The sequence below is a fragment of the Dermacentor andersoni genome, chromosome 11, assembly GCF_023375885.2.
Source record: "Dermacentor andersoni chromosome 11, qqDerAnde1_hic_scaffold, whole genome shotgun sequence".
Classification (NCBI taxonomy): Eukaryota; Metazoa; Arthropoda; class Arachnida; order Ixodida; family Ixodidae; genus Dermacentor; species Dermacentor andersoni.
In genome coordinates this window covers 44,212,845-44,232,827 of record NC_092824.1, presented here as the reverse complement: position 1 = coordinate 44,232,827, position 19,983 = coordinate 44,212,845, and the positions used below count along the sequence as shown (strand labels likewise).

The 19,983-nt window shown below is 47.6% G+C and overlaps 1 long non-coding RNA gene across 1 annotated transcript in view; it reads right to left on the bottom strand.

The window, feature by feature from the left end:
• Window positions 1–19,713, bottom strand: part of LOC140214203 (uncharacterized) — a 51,921-nt gene extending 32,208 nt beyond the window's left edge. The window contains exon 1 of the long non-coding RNA XR_011891125.1: window positions 19,557–19,713. This is a non-coding gene — a long non-coding RNA (uncharacterized lncRNA). The remainder of the gene's footprint in view (window positions 1–19,556) is intronic.
• Window positions 19,714–19,983: the final 270 nt, after the last annotated feature.

The window sequence follows — 19,983 nt, the reverse complement described above, 5'->3', positions numbered from 1 at the left end:
CACGAATACGAAAAGCACGTAAAGGCATTAGAATCGGGAAAAGGCATCGCTATGAAATCGCGGCACAGACTTGCGAGAGTGATTGTGAAGATGAAGAGGCGCTATCTTATGCAACCCATTAAGGAGCACGACTCAGTGCCTTAGCAAAGGACAAGGGGACATCAAGACGTAAGCAAGCAGAGAACGTCGAGGCGATTGCAGAGCCCAGTACCGTTAGGTACTGCTGTCAGTGGTACCCAAGTGGAGCATTCACAATTTACACGACAGCATGGCTTCGCAATGGTGCACTCTCCTCTCAGGCGACGTGTCATGTGCTACTGCGGCAGCTGGTGTTCCTTTTTGACCGCACTGCTCAATCGAGCACCAGGCACTGCTCCGCCACTTGTGCCTGGCGTTCCGGCTCATTTGGTACGATTTTTTGAAGGGGCTAGATGGGTCGTGAAATTCTGACAATTTTCTGCTATTACCTAGGCATCCTATGCCACCAGTGAGACCATGGGTAGACACGCATTAGCTAGGAAAAGAAAGTAAGCAAAACTAATCAAGAAAGAAGGCACAGAGAAGCAAAACAATTCTGGTGCATTGGCAGACAACTTGGAATTTTTGTGCCTTTTTGAACAGTGTTTCCCATAATGTCGATGGCGGTCGTAGCACATGCTGTGTGACAGATGCAGCGAGTTGAGCGTCCACGTATCAAGCAAGCATAGGTATTTTATCGGCACACGTACGCCATGTGAGCATGCTGGTGTGAGGAACTGTAGCATACACGCTCACTAGGCTCTCCGTCTGGCGCGAGTGCGCTATTGAGCTAATTCAATTTGTCAAAGTAATATTGTAACGTAGATTGAAGACGAAGTCTTACCAAATAGACGCTTCTGTTTAATGGCGGCCCAGGAGAGGAACGTGCGGCTCACGCTGTTCATCGTCTTTCACGGCGCCGACCTCTGCGCGCGCCGTCCCGTGGTGCGGCATCCCCACATCATTGTGTCAATTGCCCCCCATGCGAAAAGCGACCGTATCGGTCGCGTCAAAAAGTTCTTTCGGCGACAAGAAATGGGAGCTCCTCAGGTGCATCTCGGCGTTCACGTACGCGCATAGTAGCGTTTCATGCGCACTACATGAACAACTTCCGCACAAGGACGACGACGGAGCGAACAGGGTTAAGACTGCAAAGGACAACTTCGTAGGTCACGTCACTGAGGCGGCGTGCAAGCTTGTAGGGACCAAAATACCGGCGGAGCAACTTTTCCGAGAGTCCACGGCGACGGATGGGAGTCCAGACCCACAAGAAGGCGCCGGTATTGTAATGGCCGTCGCGTCGACCCTGGTTGTAGCGAAGGCTGTCGGTATGCTGTTGGCTCCGGATACGATGCCGAGCAAGCGGGCGTGCTTCTTCGGCTCTTTGTACGAATTGTTCCACGTGTTCGCTGGGCGGGCTATTATCAACCAGAGGTAGCATGGCGTCAAGAGTTGACGTGACGTGACGTCCATATACAAATTCGAATGGCGTAAGCTGTGTAGTCTCCTGTAGAGCAGTATTATAGACGAAGTTTGCATAGCGTAAAATCTCATCCCACGTCTTGTGCCCTACGTCGCTATACGTTCTGTTCAGACGTTCAGGTAATTCATTGGTTTGAGGGTGATACGCAGTGCTCTTGAGGTGAGAGCAATGCGTCAGCTGCAGAACGTCCTCCATAAGTTCGGCCGTAAATGCTGCACCGCGGTCGGTGATGAGAACCGACGGTGCATTATATCGTAGGACGATGTGGCGTACAAGGAACTTGGCCACTTCATACGAGTTTACTTGCGGAATAGCTTCGGTTTCGGCGTACTGAGTCAAGTAGTGAGTAGCAACGACTATCCATTTGTTGCGCGAAGAGGTCAATGGGAATGGCCCAAGTAGATCCATTCCTATTTGTTGAAACGGTGCTTGAGGAGGGTCCACACGGTGGAGAAAGCCAGCTGGTTTAACAAGTGGTTTCTTGCGGCGCTGACAATCACAGCACGTCTTGACGTACCGTTGCACCGAAGAAAAAAGCCGGGGCCAATGATACTTCTGGCGTATCCTTGGTATCCAGGTGTCCCGCGCGTGGCTCATCATGGTAGGCTTGCAAAATGTCGGCGCAGCGCCGACGGCACAACAAGGTGGTACGTATTTGGACCGCTTCCGCAGTTTTTCGTCTAAATGACCTTATTGTGCAAAGAGTACGATGATAAGCCGCCCACGAACGAAGCGGATTAAAACGCCTTCAACTCCTTAAAAGTGCTCGATCAGCGGCAGCAGCTCAGGGTCAGCACACTGGTGCTCAGCCATCTTTATGGCGTCAATCATGCCGACAAATGGCAAGTCATGGTCAGGGTCCGATGACGTCGTAGGGAGTGGTGCACGTGACAAACAGTCAGCGTCACTGTGCTTCCTTCTAGATTGGTAGGCAACTGTAATGTCGTACTCTTGTAAGCGCAGGCTTCAACGGGCTAGTCTGCCTGAAGGGTCTTTGAGTTTGGCAAGCCAGCACAGGGCATGGTGATCGCTGACAGCCTTAAAGGGTCTACCGTACAAGTAGGGTCGGAATTTACGAATTGCCCACAGAACAGCTAAGCTTTCTTTTTCAGCGGTTAAGTAGTTTTTCTCAGCCTTGGTGAGACTGCGGCTTGCATAAGCAATCGGGCGTTTTGCACCAGCTTGCCACTGCACAAGAACTGCGCCGAGACCCGTATTGCTGGCGTCAGTATAAATTTCAGTGTCGGCATCTTCGTGGAAATGAGCAAGTACTGGAGCTGCTTGCAAGCGCTTGCGCAATTCATTGAACGACTGCTGCTGCTCGTCCGACCAAATGAAAGGCACATCGTCGCGTGTTTGCCGTACCAGAAGCTCAGCAATTATTCAGAATCCCTCGACGAAGCGCCTATAATATGCGCAAAAATCAAGGAAGCATTGGACAGCCTTCTTGTCTGTGGTGGCGAAAATTCGGCTACGGGAGCTAACTTGTCGGGGTCTGGTCGGACGCCTTTAGGACCAACGACATGGCCAAGAAATTTGAGCTCTTGGAACCCGAAGTAGCATTTTTCAGGCTTGATGGTGAGGCCGGCAGTACGGATCGCCGCGAGGACACTCTCGAGTTGTGTGAGAGGTTCGTCAAACGTGCTCGAAAATACGACGACGTCGTCCAAGTATACGAGGCAGGTTTGTCATTTGAGTTCAGCAAGCACGGTATCCATCATCCCCTGAAAGGTGGCAGGTGCAGAACAGAGGCCGAAGGGGAGAACTTTGAACTCATAAAGCCCGTCAGGTCTCAGAAACGCTGTTTTTTCAAGATCCTGTTCATGGACTTCGATTTGCCAATACCCTGTTTTAAGATCCAACGAAGAGAAAAATTTGCATGTTGCAGACCATCCAATGCGTCGTCGATGCGTGGCAATGGATAAACATCGCGCTTGGTGACACGGTTCAACTTTCTTTAATCTACACAGAAGCGTAGTGTGCTGTCTTTCTTTCTGACTAACACTACAGGTGTGGCCCACGGGCTTGTGGACGGCTGGATCACGTGGTCTTGGAGCATCTCTTTCACCTGATGCTTGATCGCTTCCCTTTCCACTGGGGACACTCTGTAAGGACGCTGACGAACAGGACGTGCGGACTCGTCCGTTTTAATGCGGTGCTTTGTGATGGACTTGCGCCGTACTTTGGACGACGTTGAAAAACAGTCTGCAAATTCATTCACGAGACTCAGTAGACGGTCTTTCTGATGGTCTGGCAGAGCAGCGTTAACGTGAATCCGTATTTTAGGCTCGGTACCTCAGATTTTTGAGACGATGTGATTTCCAATGTGGGAATGTCAGTAACATCAATGATTTCGCGAAGAAATGCGATTGTCGTTCCTCGCGGTACATGCCGATATTCTTTGCTAAAGTTTGTTAGCAAGACGACTGAACATTTGTTGTGCACCTGAAGAATCCCTCTGGTTATGCAAATGTGGCGCTCAAGAAGTGGAGGGATGTTTGCCTCCGCAATTCCTTCGGCATCGTCTTCCATGTCGCACCGGACAAGGGTAATCACGCTGCTCTTGGGTGGTAACGTGACGTGATCGTCTGCTACGTGAAGCGCGATATCACGGTCGTTGCCATTGCTGTTCGCTATGGCTTGCGCAGTAGCGAAGCTGACTCTGGACTCTTGCAAGTCGATGATGGCACCGTTCGCCTGAAGGAAATCCATGCCGAGTATAAGGTCCTTGGAACAGTCAGGAAGAATGACGAAGTCGCCGATGTACGTGAAGCCCCGAATGTTGACTCGTGCCGTGCACCGGCCCATTGGAGTTCTGAGGTGCCCTCCTGCAGTACGAATCCCTGTCCCGGTCCATTCTGGCTCATAACAGACGTGTCCGCACCCGTGTCGATTAACGCGGTGACTTCATGGTCATCTATGGTAACTGGTACGTCGCAAAATACTGACACCGAACTACACTGCTTTCTCTGCGTCTCAAATACGTCATCTCGCGGTCGTCTTAGTGGAGGGTCTTCAGCGTTCGCAACATCAATGACCTCAGCTCAGCAGGTTGCTAGACTCAGTTTTCCAGGGAGGCTGGACTGGGTGAGCGACGCCTTGTTGCGCTCGGAGTGAAGATGGGGCTGGAAGACCTGCTTCGGGCGGGTGACCGTGACCGGTGGACACGGAGTCGTGGGGCAAACGAGGCCCTGGCGTCCGCGAGGTAGGTTTCAATCTCCAGGGGGCGTTCACCATTGCGCGGGCACGGCGCATTCAGTAAAAATCCACGGAGCCCAGCTTGGCGGTAAGGACACGCCCTGTAGAGGTGATTGGCTTCACCACAAGGAAAACACAAGGGCCTCCGGTCTGCAGTGCGCCATACGTCGCTATTGCGGGGTGGTCGTGTTTCAGACATGAATGGCGTGCGGCGAGTCCTGAAGTCGCCAGTTGCTTGTCCAACGGCGCGCACAACATGAAAGTCCGGGACGTCGCGCACATCGTAAAAAGTCGGGGACAACGAACTTCTCGCAGCCTCCGCATACGATATGCGATGCTGCGGCTTCCGTACTTCGTGCCGTGGTGTCTCGCTTCGCTCCGGGACTTGTACTGCCTGCCTGATTTCCTCCCGGACAACCTCAGCCAGAACTAGTCGCGGTACCGATACCGGAGCCACCTGAATCTTTCGAAGCTCTTCTCGGGCAACAAGCCTAATGAGTTCCCGCAAGGCGTCGATATTGTCCAAGGGTATAGCGAGAGGGTCACGCGATAGGCTCGACACGTCGCTGTTGTACTGCCTTGTTCACTGCTGCAGTGTCTTTTCCATTGATTTGGCTTCCGCGAGAAACTCCGTAACGGTCTTTGGTGGGTTGCGTATTAGTCCACCGAATAACTCTTGCTTGACGCCACGCATCAAATTCCTGAGCTTCTTTTCTTCCGGCATGGATGGATCCGCGCGTCGGAAAAGTCGGCACATATCTTCCACAAACATTGCGACGCTGCCGTTCGGCCGCTGCACTCTCGCCTTAATTACAGATTCAGCTCGATCCTTGCGATCGAGGCTGGCGTATGTGCTGATTAGCTACCGTCGGAATTCGTCCCATGTCGATAGGGCCGCCTCACGGTTCTCAAACCATGTTCGCGCATAGTCCTCGAGGGCAAAGTAGGCGTTGCGTAGCTTGCGCTCTGGAGTCCAGCCGTTGAATTCTGCGACATGCTCAAAGTGATCCAGCCAGTCCTCAACATCTTCGAAGGTGTCCTCGTGGAAGGATGTGGGGATTCGCGGCTGGTTAAGGACGACCTCGGTCGGTGCGGTTGAGGAAGAAAATGGAACTGAGGTACTCATCCTTAGGACTCGATTGGGTAGAGGCTCGTGCTCAGGTGGCAGTCCTTGAAGTCGACGGCTTATCCGTACATGAACTGGAGTCAGCTCGACCGGACTTCGTACTGGGCTTGTAAGCGGTGTTCGATCTGGGAGTGGTAGCATGTACCCCGCATCTCCACCAGAAAATTGCAACGTAGATTGAAGACCGAGTCTTACAAAATAGACGCTTCTGTGTAATGGCGGGCCACGAGAGGAACGCGCGGCTCACGCTCTTGATCGCCTTTCATGGCGCCGTCCTTTGCGGGCGCCGTGCCGTGGTGCGAGAACCCCACATCATTATGTCAATATGTTTCACAAAACTTGTAAATTATGAATTACACACAACTTGCAGACTTGATAGCATTGCATTGTCAATCGAATATACGAGAAAACATAATTGTGTTATGCTGAAACTTAAACACAAAGCCTTCCGGCTGCCATTTGTTTTTCTGCGAGCAAAACTTTACACGCGGACACGAAAAAATCTGACGAACTATACTTCATCTCACCCGTACCATTCAGTACTGCTTACGGTACGAGAGGTACACAGACGATATCGTTGCTCAGCGGTTTATAGTTCCGGGAGTAACTGGCTGATTATTGGTTGCACTAGAGAGTTTTATTTTTTGTAGCTACATGTTACGATGCAGCGGTACGTGGCATCTTATGACCTTTGCAAATGCATGTCGTATACCAAAAATTACTATGGCAGTTACCACTGGTAACCGTAATGGCCACTCTAACCGTGATCTTCCACAGTAACCTGGCAGCGCCCATACAGCACCGATCACCGCTTCGATCCAAATTCGCGCTTGCTACGTGTTCTCCATCCTGTAAGCAAGAAGCAAATGGTCAACTGTGTTACAATGTTGTAAGAACCGAAGTTCAGTGCCCCCCAAGGCGCTGGTTGTTCCTGTTTAGTTGTGCTTCACCTGGCTGCAGAGGCAAGAGGCCGTGTGAGAGAATAAAGTCAGTTCGTTCTGGGTTGACAGTTCGGAATGTTCCTTTCTTCATTCACGGGCCTGGTGGCCTACCATTTTTGCCAGTAGTAATCGTCTACCCCGGGCCATCCGTACTTGTACCAAATTGCGTCATCTCAAATGTCATTTCAAGCTGCGATCAAAGCATTAGGTATGTTTGTCGTAATTATAGAGATCGGCAGTCTCTTTTCACGCTGCTATGACTACATACACAGCGCCGAGCTTTAAAGCTGGCTTGATTTCTAGTTAGAAGACGGCGCCAGAGTGTTAGAACTGGTGATGCCTTGACGATGCGAAATGCACTTAAGGGCCAGATTGTTCATTACATATTTTAATAGCCGTTGTAACGTTGTGCCTAATGACGGTAACGAGCCAACTCCAACTAGACGCCTAGCAGGCGCCGTAGCGCAGGTGAAGATTGATGAGGGCGTTCGTCCTTACTACTTCCTAAGGAGGCATCAAACTGAATGCAGGGAAAGTGTAAAGGTGAAGCGGAGCCCCGCTGTTGCAGGCATGTAAACAAAGGGTATGGCTTTGGCGTTAAAACATTTTTTCAACTTCAATCCACCAGTGATGGAGCACGAACCGACAGGATAGCAAGCAGACGCTGAGAACATGACGCGGCATGCAATAACAAATCTCGAGAGGCACTCGCCCTTCACAATGGTTAAGACTACGTGCAGGTTGGATAGTGCTGCAAGGTACTGAGATAGAGTATAGAAAATAACTGCTTTGCTGTAAAAAATGCAAGCCACGATTCACTATCCTCCGTGCAGGCCCACTACCACAACAAACGATAGACCTTGAGCGATCCTGTTCGCAAGTTAAGGGCTGGCCAACTCAGCCGATCAGAACCCTAGACTTTTCTGTGAGCGGGCGATGGTATAAGTCAAGGCGAATATGGCGCTACTGTGCTGAACTACTGCAAAAACCACAGCACAGTTATTCGGAAAATCCCACGGGAAAGATAAAAAAACTGTATGGCGAATGATTTACGAAGCAGGAGAGCAGACATTTGGGCAGGTTGGTTGAGCTTTGTCTTAAAACAGCGCCACAACACATGGACTGGACTCAATATGACCAGACGGGCGCTGACTCGCCACTGTGAAGTTTATTGAAGCAAACATTATTTACACACCATCATGTCAGGTGCACTCCAAAAACCTTTACACAACAAGCGTGACCTGCAACCTTTATCATGCTCATATAGCGCGGACGTCATGGTTGTGGGCGCGTGAATACAAATTCTGTCAGTTTGCTGAAGAAACTTCAACACACACTGTGATAATGACAATGTAGGGTGCCTGATACACACATATTTTGTCTTACAAGTAAGGCACGCTTTTACTATTTTCCTTATGAGTTTATTACTATGGCGCTGAATGACAGCGCATTGTTCAAAACAGGGTTTATAGCTACATGTTCCGCAATGCACCCCGATGTGCCACATCCTATCATTTATGCTGGCACTTTCATGCTCGTTCAGGTGTAGTTGCGCTGTACTTAATATGAATTAGTAATATAGAAAGTAACTTGCCGGGAACACTCAATAAACGCATAGTTTTATTTCCAGAAATGTATATTATGTCAACGAAATCGTGCCGTAAAATCGAATTATTGCGACAGTACGTCATGCGCATACATACACCGTCATAAAAATCAACATCACCATTGCCTTGCACGTAATCTGACATGAATAAAGAAGGCGTGCTGCCAACAGGGTTAGCTTCGCAATACACGAAAGACACTCTAAACATTTCGCTATGCCAAACTACAAGATTGAATCAGCACTTGTATGCTCTCCATGTTACCAGAAACCAGCAATGTTACCCATAAGCAAGTAATTTGCTACAGAAACTGAAGGCGGCCATGTACTGAAGCTACACAGATATAATATGCCTTCCTCTACGGTAATTTCTACGCTATGGCTTCAGCAAGACCATAGGAACGTTACAGAAATCTGTGCAGGCTTCCCTTCGGAGCGGAGCAAGAGCTACTCAGGCTAAACGAAGTCGAAATATGCCAACTTACGGCTATTTTCCGACTACACGGTGATGGAGCCACTTTTTGCTTGCTTGCTTCTCACGTGTGGCGCATACCCACTACGGGGGTTGCCGAAGCAACCGACGCTTAGAGGTTAAAGGGAAGGGAACAGAGAAAAGCTTAAGCGTAAATGAAATCAGGGTGAAGTACAAGGGTTATAATAATTAGCAAATAGATTTTACTGGCAGATACAGAAATAAAAATATTTGTAATTATATACAAACAGGACATTTTCTGTCTGTGTGTTTTGTTTAGGGGGTGTTAGAATAATTTTGAACAGACAATCAGTAATCGAATGAGCTATCCAGGAATCGATTTTGAGAATGAACATGATAGCCTCCTTGTGTCACAGAGATAGTCTCAAATATCCACACAGGTTTGCCTGTGGCTAAAGCCTATTGAGAAAGTGCCGAAGGAGAAGATAGTTTGGGTAGTTAAAGCAATACCAAACTTTGGCATGAAAATTCGAATTTTTTCATCCGATTTCTAAATTGAGGTCATGCTAATGGAAAGTTATCAATGTTTTCGGATTCTTAGCAGGTAGGATACAAGGGTAGTGGGGCCAGGCCAGACCTGTATAAGTAAATAATTTATGGTGAGATGCGGCATCGCAATTTGGTTATGTAGATTTCTAATTTACGTGTGGGACACCATTTCTTGCCCAATTAAATGTACAAATGATTAAATTCTGAAGTTCGCATTTTCAGTTTTGTTGAATTTTGGAATAAGAAACTTTTCTGTACCTAGCCGCAGCAACATAGGTCTAAGTAGACATAACGGACATAACAGGTCCTTCAAGCAACATCCTATCAAGTGTGTCTGTCATTTCATTTAAAATATACCACTATGGCCTGGAACCCATACCAACCGCACCAGGCTTGAATTTGGAGGGAATAATAATGTAAATATCTTGCCTTCGATAGCGTCTGAAGATGACAGTGATGTGCGCACTGACACTGAATCAGTCGCTATTTTCACTTTTGAATAATTTGAAGGAAGTTTTCGAAGTTACTAAGATAACGGCTGATAGTGCTGCCAGAACTATGGGAAATCTGGTAGGCGTAACGTATATATATATATATATATATATATATATATATATATATATATATATATATATGTGTGTGTGTGTGTGACCAGGAAAGTGACTAAGAGAAAATACCCACACCAACTTTCTTCCCATTCATTGACGCGTCAGTCGCATTCACATGATCTATTCCCAATTGCATTAAATGGTCTAGTATCCTGCCATTTAAATACGTAGTTGGCAGGACTTTGGCATTTGGGAGGAACATGTCGTGAAACTCAGGGTGCATATACGCGTGGGCTTGTTTAGGCAAATGATCTATCGTACATTAACGTTTAGTGGGTCTACCTCAGCTTGCACAAACACAACTAGAAGTCTATCTACGCTGGACCAGTGCTCACCGAAATATGCCCTCATTTTACTAATAAATACAGATTGAGACCGTCCCAATGAAGACTCATAAATGTTTAAATACGCTTTTTCTGTTAGAATGCCGAATCGGCAAGGAAGAGTAGGCTGTCGTGCTTCTTGATTGTTGGCAACATTGTTGGCAACAAGTTTAGTAAACCAAGACAATTGCGAAGAGCCTCCCTATCTAAATGAACCAGTACGTTGCGCTGGCCCACCAGACAATATCACGCACCCAAATTCCAGTATCGGTTGAACGTACATGCGATAAATCACTATTAGCATTTTCCTACGTATCCCAAGTGACGTCCGTCAAGTTTGCGTATCATACCGACAGCGCGTGCTGCCCTAGATTTACGATCATCAATGTGGTTTCGCGAGCTAAATTTCGCGTCGTATATTACACCTAGATATTTGATAAAGTGAACTTACCGAATTATTTCCTGACGCTAGTGGAGAGAGATGTTGACTGGTACATTCAGTGAAAACACAGTCAAGGAACTTTTTTATGATTAGGTGGCATTCCAATATCTGAAAACTGAGCTCCAAGCGTTCATGAGTATGACTGCAGTATTCTTTGTAATGAGCGAATGTCACTCGTAGACGCAAAGAATGCTATGACGTCTGTATAGACATATACTTGTACGCTACGGCACAATAGAAACAAGCTTGATAAATCATAAAACAAAATAAAAACAATGACTGATCCAGGGGAACTCCTCCTCATTTATTATATTTTTGCGCGATAGAGCCGCATTGGGAACAACAAAATTTCTTACCCTTTAAAAATTCGCATATCCCATTTATAATATGCCGAGAAAAACTCATGCTAGATAAAGTTGCATACCACCGCCAGTGTCGAGCCGGCTTAATGCCTCTCTTAAATCGATATGTGCCCACTATATCGAGCATCCGCATCTAAAGCGAATCTGACATGGCGTCAAGAATGTATCACCCGTTCAAAATTTCATTATACCGATAAGCAATAGCTTTTCTATTATTTCACAACATTCGAAGTTAGTGCGATTGGCCATATACTATCTATATTCATTCCCGCTCCTTGCTTTTTAAGCAGGGGGATCTATTTTGCGAGTTTCCATTGTCCTAGTGGTTCTTAGTCTTCCTTACATTTACTCAGCTGACCTCACACGGCCATGATTCCAGGTGCTAATAACAAAGTCCTCGTCCGGAGTAAAGGAAATGAAAATAGTTCTAATAAAATGACGCTGCAATGTATATCCTTTTTTGTCTTTTACACTTCGATAACTCTTTGCGGCGTGCTGAAGCAAAAACATTTACTCAAGCGGTGTTCCATAAAAAGACAGCCATTACCACTGGGTGCTAAAATACTTCCCTCGTCGCTTACAAACTCTGAAGAACGAAGCAATGCCAAATCCCTTTTAATGCGCATTCGCTGCGTTCCTGTCACTTTTATATGCGCACAAAAAAGTACTGCGACTGGAATGATCTCGCACGAAAAATGGTATCACGACTGATATCTGATACAATTGCGTGTGGATCAGTGAATGTGAACCATGTCGGCCCGCGAAACGCAGCCACCGAAGAAACAGGCGAAGAAACTTGGAATGCAAAGCGCAGCCACGATAGGGTTGTCCACGGCACAGCTACTTCCAGATACACTTCCCGGCGATTTTTCCTCATGTAGCACGTCAGGTGCAGCTGGGAGATGTATGGCTGGTTCTTTCTCATGAAGCACACCCGGGACATCTGGAGAATGGATGGGCGGCTGCTCCAGTTGAGGAGAAACTTCTGCTCCAACAGAACGAAATAGCGCTGTCTGCGCAACACGCAAGTGGTCATTGTGTCGGCTCCATGTCCAACCGTCTTGACAAAGGACATGGGCCGACGGTGGATTAAAATCCGAAACACTGGCAGGTACCCATGATGCACCTGTTGCGGAAGTTTCTCGCATACGCTCTACCTCCTGGTTGGAGTAATCGAGCCTGCCGTGACCCTCTGTCAGCATTCAACTTCGGTTTCATTTGTTTTAAAAGCACCGATGCTTGTAGGCTAGAGCGCAGGACATCCAGAGGAGTCTAACATTCTGCCCATTAGGAGCTCACATGGCGGCCGACCAGTTCCTTCATTTGGGGTTGTCCGATAATGAAATAAGAACCTAGAAATCTGTGTTTTGAAGTCGCCAGAGCCAGACTTCTTGAGTTTGTTCTTTACTGTCTGTACCACTGGTTCTGCCGCACCGTTGGAGGCTGGATGATACGGTGGTACAAGCATGTGGCGTATTCCGTTTCGAGTTAAGAACTGAAGCTACTGCGCACTGGTAAAAACAGGGCCATTGTCAGAAACTATTACGTCAGGGAGGCGGTGCTGAGCGAATGCAATTCTCAGACATGTTAGCTTCTGCAGATATGGATGACACAGGGAAAACTTCTGTGCACTTAGAGAAAGCATCCAGGATGACTGAAAACGTGTGTGCTAGAAATGATCCTCCATAATCAATGTGAAGCCGTGACGAGGGTCGGTGCGGAAACGGCCATGACATCTGTGGGACCGGCTGCGCAGCCCCTTGATTCTCCTGGCACGTGGCGCAGCTTTTCACACTGTTGGCGATGTCATTGTCTATGCCTGGCCACCAGACATGGCTCCTGGTAATCATTTTGCTTTTGTCAATACCTGGGCGACTGGCGATAAGTACTCGAAGTACTTGGGCCTGCCTTGATTTGGGAGCCACGACTCAGGACCCCCATAGTAGGTAGCCTTCATAGAGACTGCTTTCTGAGCTTCATGTATTGAAAAGTTTTCGCTCTCGCCCAGCTAGGAGGCTCTCTCATTTCAATATAAAATGCACAAGGTGACCAAGAATTTGATCGTTCCTGGTGGCTCGGACCATTACAGCAGGTGAAAGAAGCGGTCGATAGGCCTCCTCCAACATGAAAATCTCGGCAGGGTCAGGCAGTGCGGTGCTGTCGTTAGGTAGTGGCAGTCTGCTAAGAGCATCAGCAGGGCGAAGCTCTCTTACAGGCTTGTATACAAGTGCGTACTTGTACGCAGATAGCTTGAGAGCCCACCTGACTAATCTTTGTGATGCACGCACAGGGACAGGCTTGTTGGCACCCAGCAGTCCGAGAAGTGGCTTGTGGTCAGTGTATGCTTCAAACGGTATGTCCCACAAAGACTGGTGGAACCAATCTACACCAAACACAATTGCGAGGGCCTCCCTGTCAAGTTGATTATAATTTCGTTCTGCTTTTGACAAGCTCCGTGATGCAAAAGCAATCGGACGTTCTCGGCCATCAGCATCTTTGTGGGCGAGAACTTCACCTAGGCCATAAGGTGATGGGTCACAGCTGAGACACACTGGCCTGTTAGTGCGGAAATGTACGACAACTAGAGCTGAGATAACCAGGTGCTTGCGGGATGTGAAAGCACCTTGCTGATCCTGCCCCACTGCCATTTCTTTCGATCAAATTGAAGAGAGTGCGGGACAGAAGAAGTGCAGAAATGTTAAGCAAAAACGCCGATAAAGATTGACAATTCCCAGGAAACTCTGAAATTCTTTGACGTCTTTTGGCACAGGCGCATGCAGAACGGCAGCCACCTTGTCAGCGTTCAGGGAAAGGCATTCCATGCTTATGATGTGCCCAAGATACTCCACTTGTGGCACGAAGAAATGACACATTTCGAGTTTCACTTTGAGGACAGATTCTTGAAGCTTGCGAAGCAGAGCGCGAAGGTTGTTAAAACGCTCAGCACCATTAGCAGCTGTGACAAGAATGTCGCCGAAATAGACGGCCACATGTGGTAGTCTTCTCAGCAAGTTCTCCATATCACGTTGAAATATAGCAGGAGCTGACGACAGTCCCAAGGGCAAGCAAGTGTACTGAAACCACCCCATGTGTGTCGAAACTGTGACGCACTCTCTGGAGGCCTCATCAAGGACTACTTGCGGATACGCGTCACGCTAATCCAATTTTGTGAATGTCTCACCCACTGCAAGGACAGTCCACAGGTCCTCAATCCTTGGAATTGGATATTTTTCCACTGTCGCTCCTGGGTTGTCTTTGACTCTAAAATCTCCACAGATTCTGATGCATCCATCCTTTTTTACCACAGCAACAATACGTGCAGCCCACCTTGATGTTTTCACTGGAACAAGGATGGCATCTTTTATTAATCGTTGTATTTCTTGTGTGACTATCTGTCAAGGCAGATGGCAGAAGGCGTGGCTTCAAGAAGCGGGGTGGGGCATCTGAAGGAATATGTAATGACGCTTTAGCAACTTTGAACCCACGAAGACCTTCTTCAAACACCTCTGCGAAGTGTTTGATGTCAGAAAGTGCATGTATATTTACTTCAACATTGGAGATGCCGATGCCCAGCTCGTGCACCCAGTTGCGTCCTAGCAGAGTAGGTGAACTGTCCAGGGTCAGAAAAATGGGTAGATTCACCTCCTTGCCATGAAACTTCACAAGGAGATCAGCCTTGACTTCAACTGTCTTTAGTTCCCCGGAAGAGCTTCGCAGAAACACTTGCCACGGCTGCACATTAACCGAGGGCAGAAGCTGTAGGAGTCGCAACTTGGAAATGACGGAGACGCTTGCCCCCTTGTCCACTTCCATGCGGAGCGGCTTGCTGCAAACGTCAACGGTGATGGTGAAAGGCGGAGGTGGTTCGGCGTAGTTAATTTGCCACATGTAGACTTCTGAAGGCGAAGGTGTAGCGGCATGTTGATATTTTACAGTGTGCACGCGAAAGCAGTTGCTTGACGACTGCGAAATCGCGCAGTGGACGAATGCTGCTCGTGAGGACTGCTGCTTCGGGCTTGGCTGTCCCTTGTTTTCGAGTTCCATCCCATCGCTTGAGCCATCCCTTGAGAACAATAGGTGGTCTATGGGGGCCACGAGTCGTGGTTCCCAAATCACTGCAGGCCCAAGTAATTGGAGTACTTCAAGCCAGCCACCCTGGTATTCAAAAAAGCAAAATGATTGCCAGGAGCCATGTCTGGTGGCCAGGCATAGACAATGGCATTGCAAACAGTGTGAAAAGCTGCGCCACGTGCCACGATCATCAAGGGGCTGCGCAGCCGGTCCCACCGATGCCATGGCCGTTCCCGCACCGACTCTTGCCACGTCTTCACATTGATTTTGAGGTACCATTTCTAGGACACGCGTTCTTAGCCATCGTGGATGCTTTCTCGAAGTGGATATAAGTTTTCCCTGTGTCATCCGCATCTGCAGAAGCTACCATTTCTGCCCTGAGAATTGCATTCGCTCAGCACGGCCTCCCTGACGTAGTAGTTTCTGACAATGGCCCTGCGTTTACCAGTGCACAGTACCTTGAGTTCCTAACTCGAAACAGAATACGCCGCATGCTTGTACCACCGTATCACCCCGCCTCCAACGGTGCAGCAGAACGAGTGGTACAGAGCGTAAAGAACAAACTAAAAAAGACTGGCTCTGGCGACTTCAAAACACGGATTTCTAGGTTCTTATTTCATTATCGGACTTTCACATGAAGTCACTGGTCGGCCACCATGTGAGCTCCTAATGGGGAGAATGTTAAAGACTCCTCTGTATATCCTGCGGCCTAGCCTACAAACATCGGTGCTTTCAAAACAAATGAAACCGAATTTGAATGCTGACAGAGGGTCCCGGCAGGCTCCTATACTACACCCAGGAGATAAAGTCTATGCGAAAAACTTCCGCAACGGGTGCACCATGGGTACCTGCCAGTGTTTCGGATGACAGTCCACCGTCAGCCAATGTCCTTTGTCAAGACGGTTGGACATGGAGCCGACACAATGACCACTTGCGCCTTGCGCAGACAGCGCCATTTCGTTCTGTTGGAGCAGAAGCTTCTCCTCAACTGGAGCAGCCGCCCATCTATTCTCCAGCCGTCCCGGATGTGCTTCAAGAGAAAGAACCAGCCATCTCCCAGCAGCACCCGACGTGCTACCTAAGGAACAATCGCCGGCAAGTGTGTCTGGAAGTAGCTACCGTGCACAACCCTGTCATGGCTGCACCTTGCACTCCAAGGTTGCACCGTAGCACAAGAACTCGAAAACCAGTGATCAAGTACTCCCCGTACCATATATCTTAAGAGGGGAGGAGCGATACAATGTTAAAGTTGCTGAAATGCAGCGCCCCCAAGCAGTGCTGCCTTTTTTATGTTGCTGCTGCGCCATGCCTAGCGGGCAATATATAAGTGGCCGCAGTAATCGCGTTCGACGTTGATAAAAAAGATGTGAGTTTGTTACTACTAGGCGTGCTTCGCCTGTTTCTTCGGTGGCAGCGTTTCGCGGGCCGACATAGTTCACATTCACTTAGCCATATGCAATTGTATCAATATTCAACTACTTCATTAATTTATTGCCATTTTATCACTTCTTCCTTCTAATAAATCGCGCTACTAAATATCTCATATTGATTGGTTTAATCATTTCGTACTCAGAAATTTTTAATTTATACATGAATGACGAAAAGAGGAGACAGCTCGCTGCAAGACAACAAGGCGTCTTGCGGAATACGAGGGAGGGTGATGAGCCATGCATTTACGTAGCAGCAACAGCAATGCAACGCACGTACCCTCTGGAGCCATAGATCTTACGAGAATATATCTACGGGTAGAAAAAAATCGAGGATATTCAGAATGTGCACCACTCATGACGGCACAGCGTAACTACGCACTTCCAGAGCTCATCGCAGTTAATCATTGAGGGAAGTCTCTCGTTGGAATATCAGATGAGCCTTCAACATCTCGCACTAAACTAACTTTCAATTCAGACTTTGCAGCGTTCTCGCAAAACGTACATCCATTGCAGAAGCACACTAACTCCCGTACTCTCAAAGAAGTCCTCCCCATTCACTCAACGGAGCTGAGTTCAGCGCTGCCCCTTGACTGCCACAGACGCTAAGGTTCTCTAGCATTGCCGTGGAGCGCCTACAACGAAACGGGACCAGTCCTGTCGAGGAGTGGTCCCGTTTGCAATATATTGCAATATCGAGCTGCAATATGTTAGCAGAGGCAGGAATAGGCCTGGACAGTAGGAGGGAGTCAAAAGGCGATAGTTACTGCGGAATGAAATCTGACTAGGTGCTCAGAGGCGATTGTGTAGCGGGTGAGAGACGACAAAAAGTTGCGGTAGGGACATTTCCTCAGTAGACATTGGGCTTTCTCATGGAGCAAGTTAGAAAAAAGCTTACACATAGCGCACAGGGATGCAACCTTGCAGTAGTAGCAGGTAGGCTAAATGAAAACGTGCTAAACATAAAAATGGTCGGGAATAGTGCAGCGTTTGACGAAGGGTGTAGATTTGATCGAGATGTCCCGTAGGGTGCTGATTGGCACACAGCATAGTGCCAGAGGTACGTTTACATGACGCTAACGTACAATTACCGGGTGTATCCTCTAATTAGCTTATATGGCGTAACAGCAGAGAGAACGATATCGATGTTGTGGAAATAAATAGGGAAGTGAGATGATGGGGTGTTTTCAACGAGACAGAATCCAGTTCAATTGCACGCTTGAAGTGAACTGGGCTGACGACTTGCTAGTCGTTTAATTGTTTTTCTAAGGTGCCAGTGGCGCTCACGAGGCCAGAGGAAAGAGTAATGAAGAAAGTACCCAGGGGAACCTCAGAATGGCGTAACTGTCAATAACAGAAACGGGAAAAGAAGAAGAAGAGAGCTCACCGAGCAATAGATTGACATGGGTGACATTGGCCAAAACGTGTAGCAGAACGCGCTGAAGTGTGCCGTGTTTACGAAACGCTTTTTTTTTTCTGTCGCGTTTTTCTTGAAAGCTTCTGTTCATATTTTAAAGCCCTGGGGTAGCGCTCGTACACACCAGTGCCAAACGAGTATAATGAAAAATATTTATTTAGCAAGCCGTCGTTAAGGAACAATATTCGCAGGCAATATATTGCATTTGGTCATTTCGTGAAACTAGTCGCTTTGAAATTCCTAACACGTGGTTAAATTCAGAGCTACAGTTCAACTAGTGCAAATTTATAGGGAGGGAGGGGGGGTAGTATGAATAAAATAACTTCCTGGCACCATCAATCGTAAATTTTGTTAGCGTGTTGGGAAGTGGACCAACTAAAGCTGGCCGATTTCTCAGTCACCCAAAACTCAACACAAGTAAAAGTTTAAGGTTATTGTTTTTATGCACATATTCCGTACTGGAAAAAGGCTGACCTACGTACAGTGCGAAATCGTCAATCTGCAGAAGCAATTTTCATTCACAACTGAAACTTGTACATAATCAGCGAACATCGATTCCAGAAGATCCAAACCAATGCGAAAATTAGCCAACACGGGCTCGTCACACGGAACTTGACTATCACATATGTCATGACGTCGGCACATTTTGTGGCGTACAGAAAGAAGGTAAAGTACGATAAATGTGTTTCATTGACAGTATCACACGTATGGACCCACATAATTTTAAACTGGCCACATGCGTCTGCACGAACAGGAAGTAGCCTATAATTGCTCTAATTATTTGAACTACATGCTGAATGAGGGAGCATATTTCCATAGCGCTTAGATGCGAATATAATCTCCCTGTCGTTATACTTTGCATCATATTCATATATACAGAAAAGCACGGCTAGTATTAGCACTATATTTTGACAGAACCGCAACGCAAGGCACCAACAATTCAGAAAAAGAAACTTAATAGAACTCTACGTTTCAAAGGGTATTACCACTTCGCACCTAATGAGCATTAAATACTCTATACCTGTATTACTGATATTATTAAATACATTTTTGCCGGCAAAACGTATAACATTGCGTCTCGTTTGTAATAGAGGAGCTCGAAAACTTCCGCACAGCCAAGCTGTACCTAAAGCAACAAGGTAACAGATCATAAGGTACCGTCCACGCTCCAAAGTTCAGATGAAATAGCTTTAACCTTCTTCAGCACGATCTCTTAATAACGGTGCATCAAAACGCAACAAGAAACTACATGCGCCCATCATTTTGCCATCATTGCTCTTGAAATTTGATCAAATGTCACAGCTGTCTTTTTTTTCTTTACTTAGCCTTGGTTGTATGTATTAACAAAGAGTGCACAAAATGTATAGCCCAACAACCACGCCCTCAAGCCCTTGAGTAAAATTATTTTACCGACAGCGTGCAGATGGGCTGCCGTCATGACCAATGGAACAAGCGACACTGCTTCTATATCAGTCAACTGAGGCTTGCACAGGACTGGTCTATCTCTGCCAAATTGATACATGCTCAGAAAATAAAGTCAAATACTTGTGCTTACCGGCTGTCATTAATAAATCTGAAAAACATCGCAGAACTGGGATTCCCGGTGTTAGAATACCACACAGCCGTGCAACACGTGCGAGGCCTCGCTTTAGCCATCCTTGTCTAATGTTCTAAATGCTTGGCTGACCTGGGCCGCTATCTTGTACACGTTCGAAAAGCCGACGTTCGATTTCGCCTCGCGCTATTGTCCAGGCTGCGCCGATATCGCGGCCTAGGCCTATCTAGTGCAATCACGTGAGGCGAAATCGAACGTCGGCTTTTCGAACGTGTACAAGATAGCGGCCCAGATGACGAAGTGCGATCCGACGTTTTATGTCGCTGAGCGAGTGGCTAGGGTGAGCGGAGGTGAGCTCAACGGACGCACGAAGGCATCGACTTCGCGTGCTTCGCGCGATTTAAAATTCACAAAAAGAGGAATAAAA